The sequence below is a fragment of the Thamnophis sirtalis genome, unplaced genomic scaffold, assembly GCF_051295495.1.
Source record: "Thamnophis sirtalis isolate CommonGarterSnake01/CBP01778 unplaced genomic scaffold, rThaSir2_p1.2 scaffold_7, whole genome shotgun sequence".
Classification (NCBI taxonomy): domain Eukaryota; kingdom Metazoa; phylum Chordata; class Lepidosauria; order Squamata; family Natricidae; genus Thamnophis; species Thamnophis sirtalis.
Window position 1 is genome coordinate 90,212,610 of NW_028261387.1, and position 12,500 is coordinate 90,225,109.

The window sequence follows — 12,500 nt, forward strand, 5'->3', positions numbered from 1 at the left end:
CTATCATCTATCTATCTATCATCTATCTATCTATCATCTATCTATCTATCTATCTATCTATCTATCTATCTATCTATCTATCTATTTATGTATGTATGTATGTATGTATGTATGTATGTATGTATCTATCTATCTATCTATCTATCTATCTATCTATCTATCTATCTATCTATCTATCTACCCCCTTCGCTCTCATTTATTGGTATCTATCTATCTATCTATCTATCTATCTATCTATCTATCTATCTATCTATCTATTATGTATGTATGTATGTATGTATGTATGTATGTATGTATGTATCTATCTATCTATCTATCTATCTATCTATCTATCTATCTATCTATCTATCTATCTATCTATCTATCTATCTATTATGTATGTATGTATGTATGTATGTATGTATCTATCTATCTATCTATCTATCTATCCATCCATCCATCCATCCATCCATCCATCCATCCATCCATCCATCCATCCATCCATCTATCTATCTTCTTATGTAGCCCTCCTGATTGTATATAACAAAGCTAAGAACGGTCTTTTCCTGCCCAATTGTTTGTTAAGAGAGCTGCATATCTACATTCCTGAGCTCTGAATATTGCTAAATAAATATACAGAACAGCCAACAATTTTCATCTCTTTAATTGCTGGTGGGAAGAATCCAGGACTAACCAGATGGGCTTGTGCAAAACTTGGAAAAGCTCAACTAACTCTGCTCTGTTTATAGTTCCCAACCATATGATACAGGGCAATTTTAGCACAAGTTTCTTTTTTTTTAAATTATTATTATTTTTAAACAAACCTCAATCTTGAGAACTTCTATGGAAAAAAAATAACAAGAGAAAAAGGAAGAGTCAGGCAAATATCCGAAAGAAAAGATCACATTCAGCAATGATCAAGCCAGCTATTTCTAACGCCACCCTGACTTTGCTACCCAAAGCACGTAAAGTCCCTCGAACTGATGGTAAGCAACTGTTTTCCCTTTGAGAGGGGAATGTGCCAACCAACAGGACTAGCTGCTTAGAATGGTGTGCAATTATTCATCTGTTTACCACCTGGCCCAACACATTTTTGGGACCAGGAAAAATAAGAATGAATTGAAATGGCAAAGTCTGAAAAGCATTTAACTGTCTCCAAGAGCTTGCAACCGGTGGTGAAATTCAATTTTTTTTTTACTACTGGTTCGGTGGGTGTGGCTTGGTGGGCATGGCTTGGTGGGCATGGCAGGGGAAGGATACTGCAAAATCTCCATTCCCACCCCCACTCTGGGGCCAGCCAAATTTGGCATTTGCCGGTTCTTTGAACTACTCAAAATTTCCACTGCCGGTTCTCCAAACTACTCAAAATTTCCACTACTGGTTCTCCAGAACCTGCTGGATTTCACCCCTGCTTGCAACCATAATTATTTCTCATGTTAAGGTGTGTGGAGTTCAACTCCCAGGAATTCCCCTGCCAGCAGGCTGGGGAATTCTGGGAATTGAAGTCCACACCAGTAATGGTTTTTCTCTTACCTTCGCTACCAGTTCAGAACTAGGAGCGCTTCCGCATGTACGTAGAACCTCCTGCACATGTGCAGAACGTCCGTGATGATATCTAGGCAGGTGGGAGAAGCCTCCCACCACCGCTACCGGTTCACTCGAACTGGAGCGAACCGGCAGAATACCACCTCTGCTCCACACATCTTAAACAGCTGGTGGGGAATTCTGGGAGTTGAAGTCCACAGCAGTAATGGTTTCCTCTTATCTTCGCTATCAGTTTGGAACTGGGAGAGTGCGCGCACACCCACTCACTTCACTTGCTTCGCTTGCACACGGGGCTTCTGCGCACGTGCAGAGCATCTGTGATGACACCTGGGCAGGTGGGCGGAGCCTCTCGCCGCTGCCGCTACCAGTTCGCCCGAACTGGGGTAAACCAGCAAAATTCCACCTCTGGTCCACACAACTGGTAGGGAATTCTGAGAGTTGAGGTCCGCGCATCTTACACATGGCCAAGGATGAAAAAACACTATCCTAATTGCTAATTTGAAACAAAATCTCTTCTGCTGATTTCAGAAGGTGGGTAAAATAAATCCTTGTGTATTTTTTGTGGGGGAGGGAGATCCTTGCACCCAGATATAAACCTTTCTACGTAGATAGCCTGAGACAGGGTACAGTGTTCAGCTCACCCATTCCTTGTGCCGCAGCAATTGGAATTAGAATAGTTTGGAAGGGACCTTGGAGGTCTTCTAGTCCAACTTGGGTATTGGAGCATTCTCGATTTTTGGAGGCAATTAATTGTCCCCTTGATTAATTTTTCTAACTGTCAGGAAATTTCTCCTTAGTTCTAGGTTGGTTCTCTGCTTGATTAGTTTCCATCCATTGCTTCTTGTTCTACCCTCAGGTGCTTTGGAGAATAGGCTGAGCCACTCTTCTTTGTGCAAACAACTGAGAAAGCTGACTGTCAGGGTTCCAAACAGCATCCAAAATTAAATCAGAGTCCGAGGCAAAGGATTCCTCAAAGTTCCAATTTATTAAGAGAGCCATCTTGGCACATCTGGGAAAACCCGAATCTGAAAGTTTCCTGGTTTTCCACACCCAGTTGAAAGTTCAAGATCTTGCCCCCCCACACCCACAAGTCCATCACATGGTGCAATCTCCCACTGCCACGCTGGCAATTCCACCCATCCAGTCCCGGTCAGGTGCAGAGACAAAAGATGACCTTGGCTGTCTAGACGGAATGTTGTTATGGCTACATATCATCTAACTCCATACAACCTTCCCCCCGCTCCCATTTTCCCACAATAGAAAATACATAGTAGAATAATAGACAGTGTGGCAGGACAAAGATTCAAAAGAAAAGATGGCTGCAGGCCTGACACTGACCTCTAAAAAAAACCTGCTGGATTTTACCCCTGCTTGCAACCATAATTCAGTATTTCTCAACCTTGGCCATGTTAAGATGTGTGGACTTCAACTCCCAGAGTTGAGATAAAAATTGGGCTGGGAAGAAAAAGATATTTCAAGGGCTAAAGAGAAATCCGTTGATCCTTTTTTTATTAACAAATACCTTACAACGTTTGTCCATCGGCTGACCCTGGGGGAAACTGATAGCAAACGACATTAAGCAATAGAACGGAGGATTAAAAATTCATCAGTGTCCCAAAATATGAAGCCCGGCTCCTGAAAGTTATCACTTCCGTTCTCCTTGGAAAAGAAGCAAGCAAGTGGATCCTTCCCTTTATTAATTCATTCTAGAGTATTTATAGCTTATATATGGGACACGGTGGCTCAGTGGCTAAGACGCTGAGTTTGTCGATCAGAAAGGTCGGCAGTTTGGCGGTTCGAATCCCTAGAGCCGCATAATGGAGTGAGCTCTCGTTACTTGTCCCAGCTTCTGCCAACCTAGCAGTTCGAAAGCATGTAAAAATGCAAGTAGAAAAATAGGAACCACCTTTGGTGGGAAGGTAACAGCGTTCCGTGCGCTTTTGGCGTTTAGTCAAGCCGGCCACATGAACAAGGAGAAGTCTTCGGACAGTGCTGGCTCTTCGGCTTTCCAATGGAGAAGAGCACTGCCCCCTAGAGTTGGGATGACTAGCACATATGTGCAAGGGGAATCTTTACCTTTACCTAGCCAATATTATCTCCTACATACATGCTATACGGAAGCTCTATTCAAATGAAATCATAGTACTTCAAAAGGACTGAAATTTACCCAAAATATCATCTGAAAGAGAATTTCTACAGAAGGACATACAGATCGTCCTCAGGTAAAGAGCCGAGATGGCTCAGTGGTTAGAGTGCAGCACTGCAGGCTACTTCAGCTGATTGCAGTTCTGCAGTTCGGCTGTTCAAATCTCACCAGCTCAAGGTTGACTCAGCCTTCCATCCTTCCGAGGTGGGTAAAATGAGGACCTGGATTGTTGTTGGGGGCAATATGCTGACTCTGTAAACCGCTTAGAGAGGGCTGAAAGCCCTATGAAGCGGTATATAAGTCTAACTGCTATTGCTATTGCTATTGCTATTATCATTTGTTTAGAGAATGTTTTGAAGTTACAACAGCACAGAAAAACGTGACTTACAACCTTTTTCACACTTACGACGGTTGCAGCGTCCCCATGGTCACGTGATCAAAACCAGAATGCTTGGAAACTGGCAGGTATTTATGACAGTTGTGGTGTCCCCGGGGGGGGTCATGGCTTTTGCGACCATCTGTCCAGCAAAGTCAATGGGGGGGGGAGCCAGACTCACTTAACAACCATGTTACTAACTTAACAACTGCAGGGGTTCATTTTACAACTGTCTCGCTCAGCAAGGGGAGTTTTGGGCTCATTTGTGGTTGCAAGTCTGCTTGTCAATTTTCGCAACGAAAAAATGGATGGAAGAAGTGAGGATACTGGCAGAGATGGTAAAATTAATTGTTTTAATTAACGGGGCGGGAATCTTTCTTGTTTCGTTTCTGCTTGGCGACTGCTTGAAAACCCAAAGTCATTTTTTTTCTTCTGTCTCACGCATGGGGACAGGAAAGTAAAAATAATTTTTGACTTTTGGTTTCGATTAGATTAGTTTGTCGTGATAGAAACGCCTGGTACTTACGAATCATATAGAAGTAAAAAGCTTGTGGATTGTGGACTTTATCCTGTATTTTTCTGCACCAAAAAATGTTGGAAATCACTGCTATTGGTTTGTTTTTCTTTCCCCTTTCACATCCCTTTTTCTTTTTTTACCAAGCTAATCCAAAGGGAGACTCCCCCCAAGAACCAAGACACAGAACAGGACAACGGCATTGCCCTCCTCTCTTACATCAAAGGCACCACAGATAAAATCAGCAAAATTCTCCACAAACACAATATCAAGACAGCCTTCAGCACTGACCAAAAAATAGCCAACATCTTAAGAAACCCCAAAGACAAAATCCAGCTAGAAAACCAAGGAGGCTACGAAATACCATGCAAAATCTGCCCTGCAACATACATAGGACAAACGAGAATAAATGCACGCATCACAGAACACAAGAATGCAGTAAGAAAAAAAGAAAAAAACTTCCTCCCTTTTCCAGCACCTTAAAGCTACAGGACATGAATATAATTTTGAAGGTATCAGGTTAATCTCCAAAACGGAACACTTCAACAAGAGAATAATTATGGAAGCTATCGAAATAGAGAAACACCCCCACAACATGAATAAACGTGATGATACCTCCCGCCTACCAAACATATGGAAACCAGCCCTAGTCAACAAATGATCCCCACCCACCACCCAGGCCGTTACAACACAAAACAACAACGGACAGACAGCCAGCACCAATCTACCAATCATGATACAACCACATAGCCAATCAATCCACTTACTGAAACACTACCAGCACTCCACCACCCCCCGCAAGATTTATAGAAACACTGCAGCTCCGACCACGCTTTAAGCCAAAAACACCAGCCTGAAGATGGCGAGTGAGACCTTGCCGAAACATTGCCAAGACAATCTCAATCTTACACGGGAAAAGACCCGAATACAACATATTAGAATAACAGAGTTGGAAGGGACCTTGGAGGTCTTCTAGTCCAACCCCCTTCTTGTGCAGGAAACCCTAGACCGCTTCAGACAAATGGTTATCCAACATCTTCTTAAAAACTTCCAGTGTCGGAGCATTCACAACTTCTGGAGGCAAGTTGTTCCACTGATTAATTGTTCTAACTGCCAGGAAATTTCTCCTTAGTTCTAAGTTGCTTCTCTCCAGTGGTGAGTTTCTAATTTTTTCCCCTACCGGTTCACTCGCATGCGCAGAAGCGTCCGGGCGGTTGGGCGGAGCCTCCCGCTGCTGCTACTACCGGTGTGCCCAATCCGGGCCAAACTGGGAGCAACCCACCTCTGCTTCTCTCCTTGATTAATTTCCACCCATTGCTTCTTGTTGTACCCTTAGGTGCTTTGGAGAATAGTTTGACTCCCTCTTTTTTGTGGCAGTCCGTCTCTCAGCATTTCAATCCGCCTCCCAATTTTTGCAGGTCCTGTGAGGTTAATAAACTCAAGAAACAAGACCCACTTAGATTGTTCAAAAATATATTTCTTGCTACTAGCTTAATGTGACAGAATCTTGAAAGCCTGTCAAAGCAATTCACCCAATCAACCTATACGGAGAGTTTCTCTGATTTTCTTCCTCATGCCCTTCTTTCTCCCTTGCCCGGACTAAAAAAATTCTCTTTTGTAACATTCCTGTTTCCTTCTCCAATTTCTCAGGATCTGTTAGACACCCCAGCACAACAATTTTGCCAAGAACTCAGCACATCCAACTGCCCATAACTGCTACACCTGACATCCCAAGCAAATCAGATAAGAGCTTTTTTTTTTAATGTAATTTTATCAAAAGTTTTACAAGCATGAGTAAATATTAATACAAACTAAAACAGAATAAGAAAGGGAAAAGGGAAAGGAAGAAATAAAAGAGCTGAGTGCAAATGGGAAAAAGGAAGACAAAATTAGTCTCCAAAGCACCCGAAGGCAGGACAAGAAGCAATGGGTGGAAACTAATCAAGGAGAGAAGCAACCTGGAATTAAGGAGAAACTTCCTAATAGTGAGGACCAGGGGTGGGTTTCTCCCGGTTCACACCGGTACGCCAGAACCGGTTCGTGAAATTTAGCGTACCTTTTGGAACCTGTTCCAAAAGGAAGGAAGGAAGGAAGGAAGGAGGAGAGATACACACAGGAAAGGAAGGAAGGAAGGAAGGAATGGAGGGAGAGTGAGAGAAAAAAGAGAGACAAAGATGGAAAGAGAAAGAAAAAAAGAAAGAAAAAGGAAGTGGGAAAGAAAGAAGAAAGAAAGAGGGGGGGAGAGACGAAGGAAGGAAAGAGTGAGTGAGTGAGTGAGTGAGAGAGAGAGAGTGTGTGTGTGTGTGTGTGTGTGTGTATGTGAGTGAGAGAGTGTGAGAGTGTGAGAGTGAGAGAGTGAGAGAGTGAGAGAGTGAGAGAGAGAGAGAGAGAGAGAGAGAGAGAGAGAGAGAGAGAGAGAGAACTTATGACACAATTGAGCCCAAAATTTTCATTGCTAAACAAGAGCATTGTTAAGTGAGTTTCACCACATTTTCCAAGTTGGCCACGCCCACCCAGTCACCCACCCACCAAGCCATGCCCACCCAGTCACATGACCACCAAGCCACTCCCACAAAACAGGCCACACCTACAGAATAGGTTCTAAAAAATTTGAAACCCACCGCTGGTGAGGACAATTAACCAGTGGAACAGCTTACCTCCAGAAATTGTGGATGCTCCAACACTGGAAGTTTTTAAGAAGAGATTGGACAACCATTTTTCTGAGATGGTAGGTTCTCCTGCTTGAGAGGGAGGCCTGCAAGGTCTCTTCCAGCTCTACTCTATTCTAAATAGCTGTCTTCCAGTATTGGTGGGTGGGGTGCGGCACAGAGTGGATGGAGTCAATCTATTCTCCAAAACACCAGATGGCAAAACAAGAAGCAATAGATGGAAACTAATCAAGGAGGGAACCAATTTAGGACTGAGGATTGCCTGTCAGTGAGAAAAATTAATCAGTGGAACGGCCTGCCTCCAGAAGTTGTGGGTGCTCCATCACTGGAGGTTTTTAAGAAGAGATTGGACAACCATTTGTCTGAAATAGTTTATGGCTTCCCTACTTGAGCAGGGGGTTGGACTAGAAGACCTCCGAGGTCCCTTCCATCTCTGTTATTCTCTATTCCATGTGAGTTAACCTTGTGCTACCAAAAACTGAGCTCCAGGTTCATTTTGAGCTCCTCAAAATGTTCCCGCCTGTTACGCCTACCCCAACTTCCACCAAGAATGATGTTGTGTATTATTCACCCAGACACTGTTTGTGCGGTGGTTCACTTTGCAAAGAGGTTACATCAGCCTCATCCGCTCATCTGGAAAAGAGAAGATTCCAGAGCAGAGGGATTCAAAGGGGGGGGGGAGCAGCACATCATCTGAACACATCCTGCTTTTCCACAGGATCTGGCCTCAGCAATAATTAAACCCAACACCTTAGGGATCTTGTGAACTCCTGAAAGCCGAATTTGCCTTGCCTTTCCCATGAAAAATGAATCACATAAAGCCAAAAGGGATGGATTTTATTTTTAAAAAAGGAAAAAACCTAGCTTAGAAAGTCTACATCAGTAAAATCTATCTATCTATCTATCTATCTATCTATCTATCTATCTATCTATCTATCTATCTATCTATCTATCTTCTATCTATCTATCTATCTATCTATCTATCTATCTATCTATCTATCTATCTAAATTCCTTCCTTCCTGCCCCTCCCCCCTTCCCCTTCCTTCCTTTCTTCTTTCCTTCTCTTCCTCCCCCTCCTCTTTCTTTCTTTCTTTCTTTCTTTTCTTTCTCTGTAGAGAGCCTTTCCCATGAACTATGAATCACATAAATCCCAAAGAGATGGAATTTGTTTTTAAAAAATGAAAAAACCTAGTTTAGAAAGTCTACATCAGAAATATATAAATATATTCTGTCTGGATGGTCTCTTGTGACGAGCCGATAGACAGAGAATGGAAGCAGTAGACTTCCTCCCATATTTGGGCATACCAGGGGTTGTGACACTAAATACATATACATACATACATACATACATACATACATACATACATACATACATACATACATATTCCTTCCCCTTCCTTTCTTCATCCCTTCCTTCTTTGTCTTCCTCCCTCTTCCTCTTTCTTTTTCTTTCTGCATTTCCTTCCTTCCTTCCTTCCTTCCTTCCTTCCTTCCTTCCTTCCTTTTCCTTCTCTGTAGATAGCCTTTCCCATTCTCTGTAGATAGCCTTTCCCATGAAATATGAATCACTTAAACCCAAAAGGGATGGAATTTGTTTTTTAAAAAGGAAAAAGCCTAGCTTAGAAAGTCTACATCAGAAATATGTATGTATGTATGTATGTATGTATGTACGTACGTACGTACGTACGTACATCCTTCCTTCCTTCCTTCCTTCCTTCACCTCCTCCCTCCCTTCCTCTTCCTTTTTTCATCCCTTCCTTCCTTCTTTTTCTTCTTCCCCCTTCCTCTTTCTTTTTCTTTCTGTCTGCCTGTCTTTCTTTCCTTCCTTCCTTCCTTCCTTTTCTTTCTCTGTAGAGCCTTTCCCATGAAATATGAATCACTTAAAGCCAAAAAGGATGGATTTTTTAAAAAAAGGAAAAAACCTAGTCTACATCAGTAAAATCCATCCATCCATCCATCCATCCATCCATCCATCCCTATCTATCTATCTATCTATCTATCTATCTATCTATCTATCTATCTATCTATCTATCTATCTATAAATTCCTTCCTTCCCCTCCCCCTTCCACTTCCTTCCTTCCTTCTCTTCCTCCCCCTTCCTCTTCCTTTTTCTTTCTTTCTTTCCTTCCTTCCTTCCTTCCCTTCCTTCCTTTCATTTCTTTTCTCTCTTCTTTCTCTGTAGAGAGCCTTTCCCATGAAATATGAATCAAATAAAGCCAAAAGGGATGGATTTTTTTTTAAAGGAAAAAAAACTTAGCTTAGAAAGTCTACATCAGTAAAATCTCTCTCTCTATATATGAATTTCTCCCTTCCCCTTCTCCCTCCCTTCACATTCCTTTCTTCCTCCCTCCCTTCTTTCCTTTTCTTGTTTCCCCTTCCTTCCTTCCTTTCTTTCTCTTTCTTTCTTCCCTTCCTTTTTTCTTTTCTTTCTCTGTAGAGAGACTTCTTTTCAAATAACTTTCTTGCAAAGCGGGGAGAGGGTGTGTGTGAATGGGAATTCAATAACATCCCATTGCATGCAATTCTTCTTCTTCAGCTTTCCAAACAGGCTGTCCTGAGACTTTATAAGTGATGTATGTCAAATAGCATTCGGAGTTGAATTTTGACCCAGATTAAAACCTCTCGATTCTTGCATTTAAATATTTTAGCCAGCAACTGGAGAGATTAAAAAAGGAGGGGGAGGGGGAGGCAGAAAGGAGGGGAGGGGAGGATTGGAGAAGCTGACCTAAAGGGCTCATGCCAGGTCAGTTTTCCAGTTTATCTCATAGGAAAAGGAAGGAAATTTTAAAACCTGTTTCTAATAACTAAGGTCAAATGTCTTAGTATAAACTTCTCGGTTCTTTCTGGCACACGGAGGAAGAATGGCTGGGAAGGAATGAAGGGGTGTAATCAAAGAATAACAGAGTAACAGAGTTGGAAGGGACCTTGGAGGTCTTCCAGTCCAACCCCCTGCCTAGGCAGGAAACCCTATACGGTTTCAGACAAATGGCTATCCAACATCTTCTTAAAGACTTCCAGTGTTGGGGCTTTCACAACTTCTGGAGGCAATTTCTGTTCCACTGATTAATTGTTCTAACTGTCAGGAAATTTATCCTCAGTTCTAAGTTGCTTCTCTCCTTGATTAGTTTCCAGCCATTGCTTCTTGTTCTGCCCTCAGGTGCCTTGGAGAATAGTTTGACTCCCTCTTCTTTGTGGCAACCTCTGAGATATTGGAAGACTGCTATCTTGTCTCCCCTAGTCCTTTTTTCGTTAAACTAGACATACCCAGTCCCTGCAACTGTTCTTCATATATTTTAGTCTCCAGTCCCCTAATCCTCTTTGTTGCTCTTCTCTGCACTGTTTTTAAATATCGTAGAGACCAAAACTGGATGCAATATTCCAAGTGTGGTATTACCAAGGCTTCACAAAGTGATATAAGATATACATGGGTTGAAAAAGCTTTGTGTAGGCTTTGTGTGGTTGAAGCTGCCATTTTGAATTTGTTGACCCTCCCACTATGGGCCTCCTTCTTCTACTTTCTCATAGCCACTTCTGAAGTTTGGAGCAGGCAGGAGGAAAACAGTATGGGTGTCTGTCTGTCTGTCTGTCTGTCTGTCTGTCTGTGTCTGTCTGTCTGTCTGTCTGTCTGTCTGTCTGTCTGTCTATCTATCTATCTATCTATCTATCTATCTATCTATCTATCTATCTATCTATCTATCTCTATCACCTATCTATCTATTATCTATCTAGCATGTATCTGTCTGTCTGTCTATTAAATGTACCATTCAGAGTAACAAACTTTCTCAGCGTTAGAGGCGAGAATGTTCAAGGCATTATTATCATTATCTATGATTGTCATCACTTATAAAGCCCTTCATGGTATTGGACCTGGGTACTTGAGAGACCGCCTGCTGCCAATCACCTCCGCTAGACCGATTAGATCCCACAGATTAGGCCTCCTCCGAATTCCATCCGCCGGCCAGTGTCGACTGGCGACTACCCAGAGGAGAGCCTTCTCTGTGGCTGCTCCGACCCTGTGGAACGAACTCCCCGTGGAGATTCGAACCCTCACCACCCTCCAGGCCTTCCGCACAGCCCTTAAAACCTGGCTGTTCCGACAGGCCTGGGGCTAAAGAGCTGTTGCCCCCGTCTCGAATGGTATGACTGTTGTGTGTTTTTAAATTATGTATTGTTATGTTTCGTTTTTTATTTTTTTTTATTTTTTTGTCTGTACCCCCCCTTCCCTGATTTGATTTGTTAGCCGCCCTGAGTCCCCTTCGGGGGAAAAGGGCAGCATATAAATATAATAAAATGAAATGAAATGAATGAATGGTGGGCATGGCCTACTTGGCCTCCTGCACCACAAGGGGGGGCATTTTAACCCTCCCAAGGCTCGGGAGGCTTTTTTTGAGCCTCCGGGAGGGCGAAAAAAACTTCCTCTGGGCTCCGGAGGCCCTCTGGAGGTTGGAAACAGGCCCGTTTCTGGACCTCTAGAATTTCCGGGAGGCCCATATTTCACCCTCCCGGAATCTCCGTGTGGGCCCTGCACTTATCTGGCATCCAAAATGGGCCACATGGAGACTCCTGGGAGGAAAAGGGTGGGCGGGGCTAGACGTTCCTTGTAAAATTAGCATCCGGTTTGCCTGAACTGGTTTGAACCGGCTGAATCCCATCCCTGCTTAGGATACTAATTATCGTCTTGTTCCGGTGGCTGCTTTCTCTTTCTTTTCTTTTTTTTCCCCAGTGACTTTCTAGGTTTTCATTCCTTTTGCATTCCCGTTATAAATACCGAGAGTTCTTGGCAGCTTCCCAATGCAATTAATCCATCCATCCATCCAATCTGAGAAGGCCCTTTGCCTATTTGCGCTGCAAGCCCTTATATAGTAGGGAGCAAAAATATTTTAGGTAATGAAATTATGGAAGGCCTTTGCTAAGACTTTGGAAGAGCAGCTTCTGGGAAAGGGGAGGAAATGAAAACAGATTGTTTTCATGACATGAATGTGGGTTTCCCAGGAATTTGGTTGGCTCACATGCACGTAGAATACTGGAAGAAATTTAGCTGACCGACAGAATTCTTTGCATGCTGTCATTACGGGGAGATATAAAAGAGATTTTGAGAGCATATGAAGCTTAAAAACATATACAGGTAGTCCTTGAATTATAACTATTCGTTTAGTGATTGTTTTAAGTTACTGTTCCGAGCTAGGCTTCCTAAAAGCATGAAGTAAACTCCTTGTCCCGACAAAAAACTCTTTTATTAATTTACTGTGAATTCTGCTCGTTCATATCCA

At 42.8% G+C, this 12,500-nt stretch overlaps 1 protein-coding gene across 2 annotated transcripts in view; it reads right to left on the reverse strand.

The window, feature by feature from the left end:
• NKAIN4 (sodium/potassium transporting ATPase interacting 4) overlaps positions 1-12,500 on the reverse strand; it is a 129,386-nt gene that overhangs the window by 21,546 nt on the left and 95,340 nt on the right. The gene's annotated exons all lie outside the window — the stretch shown is intronic.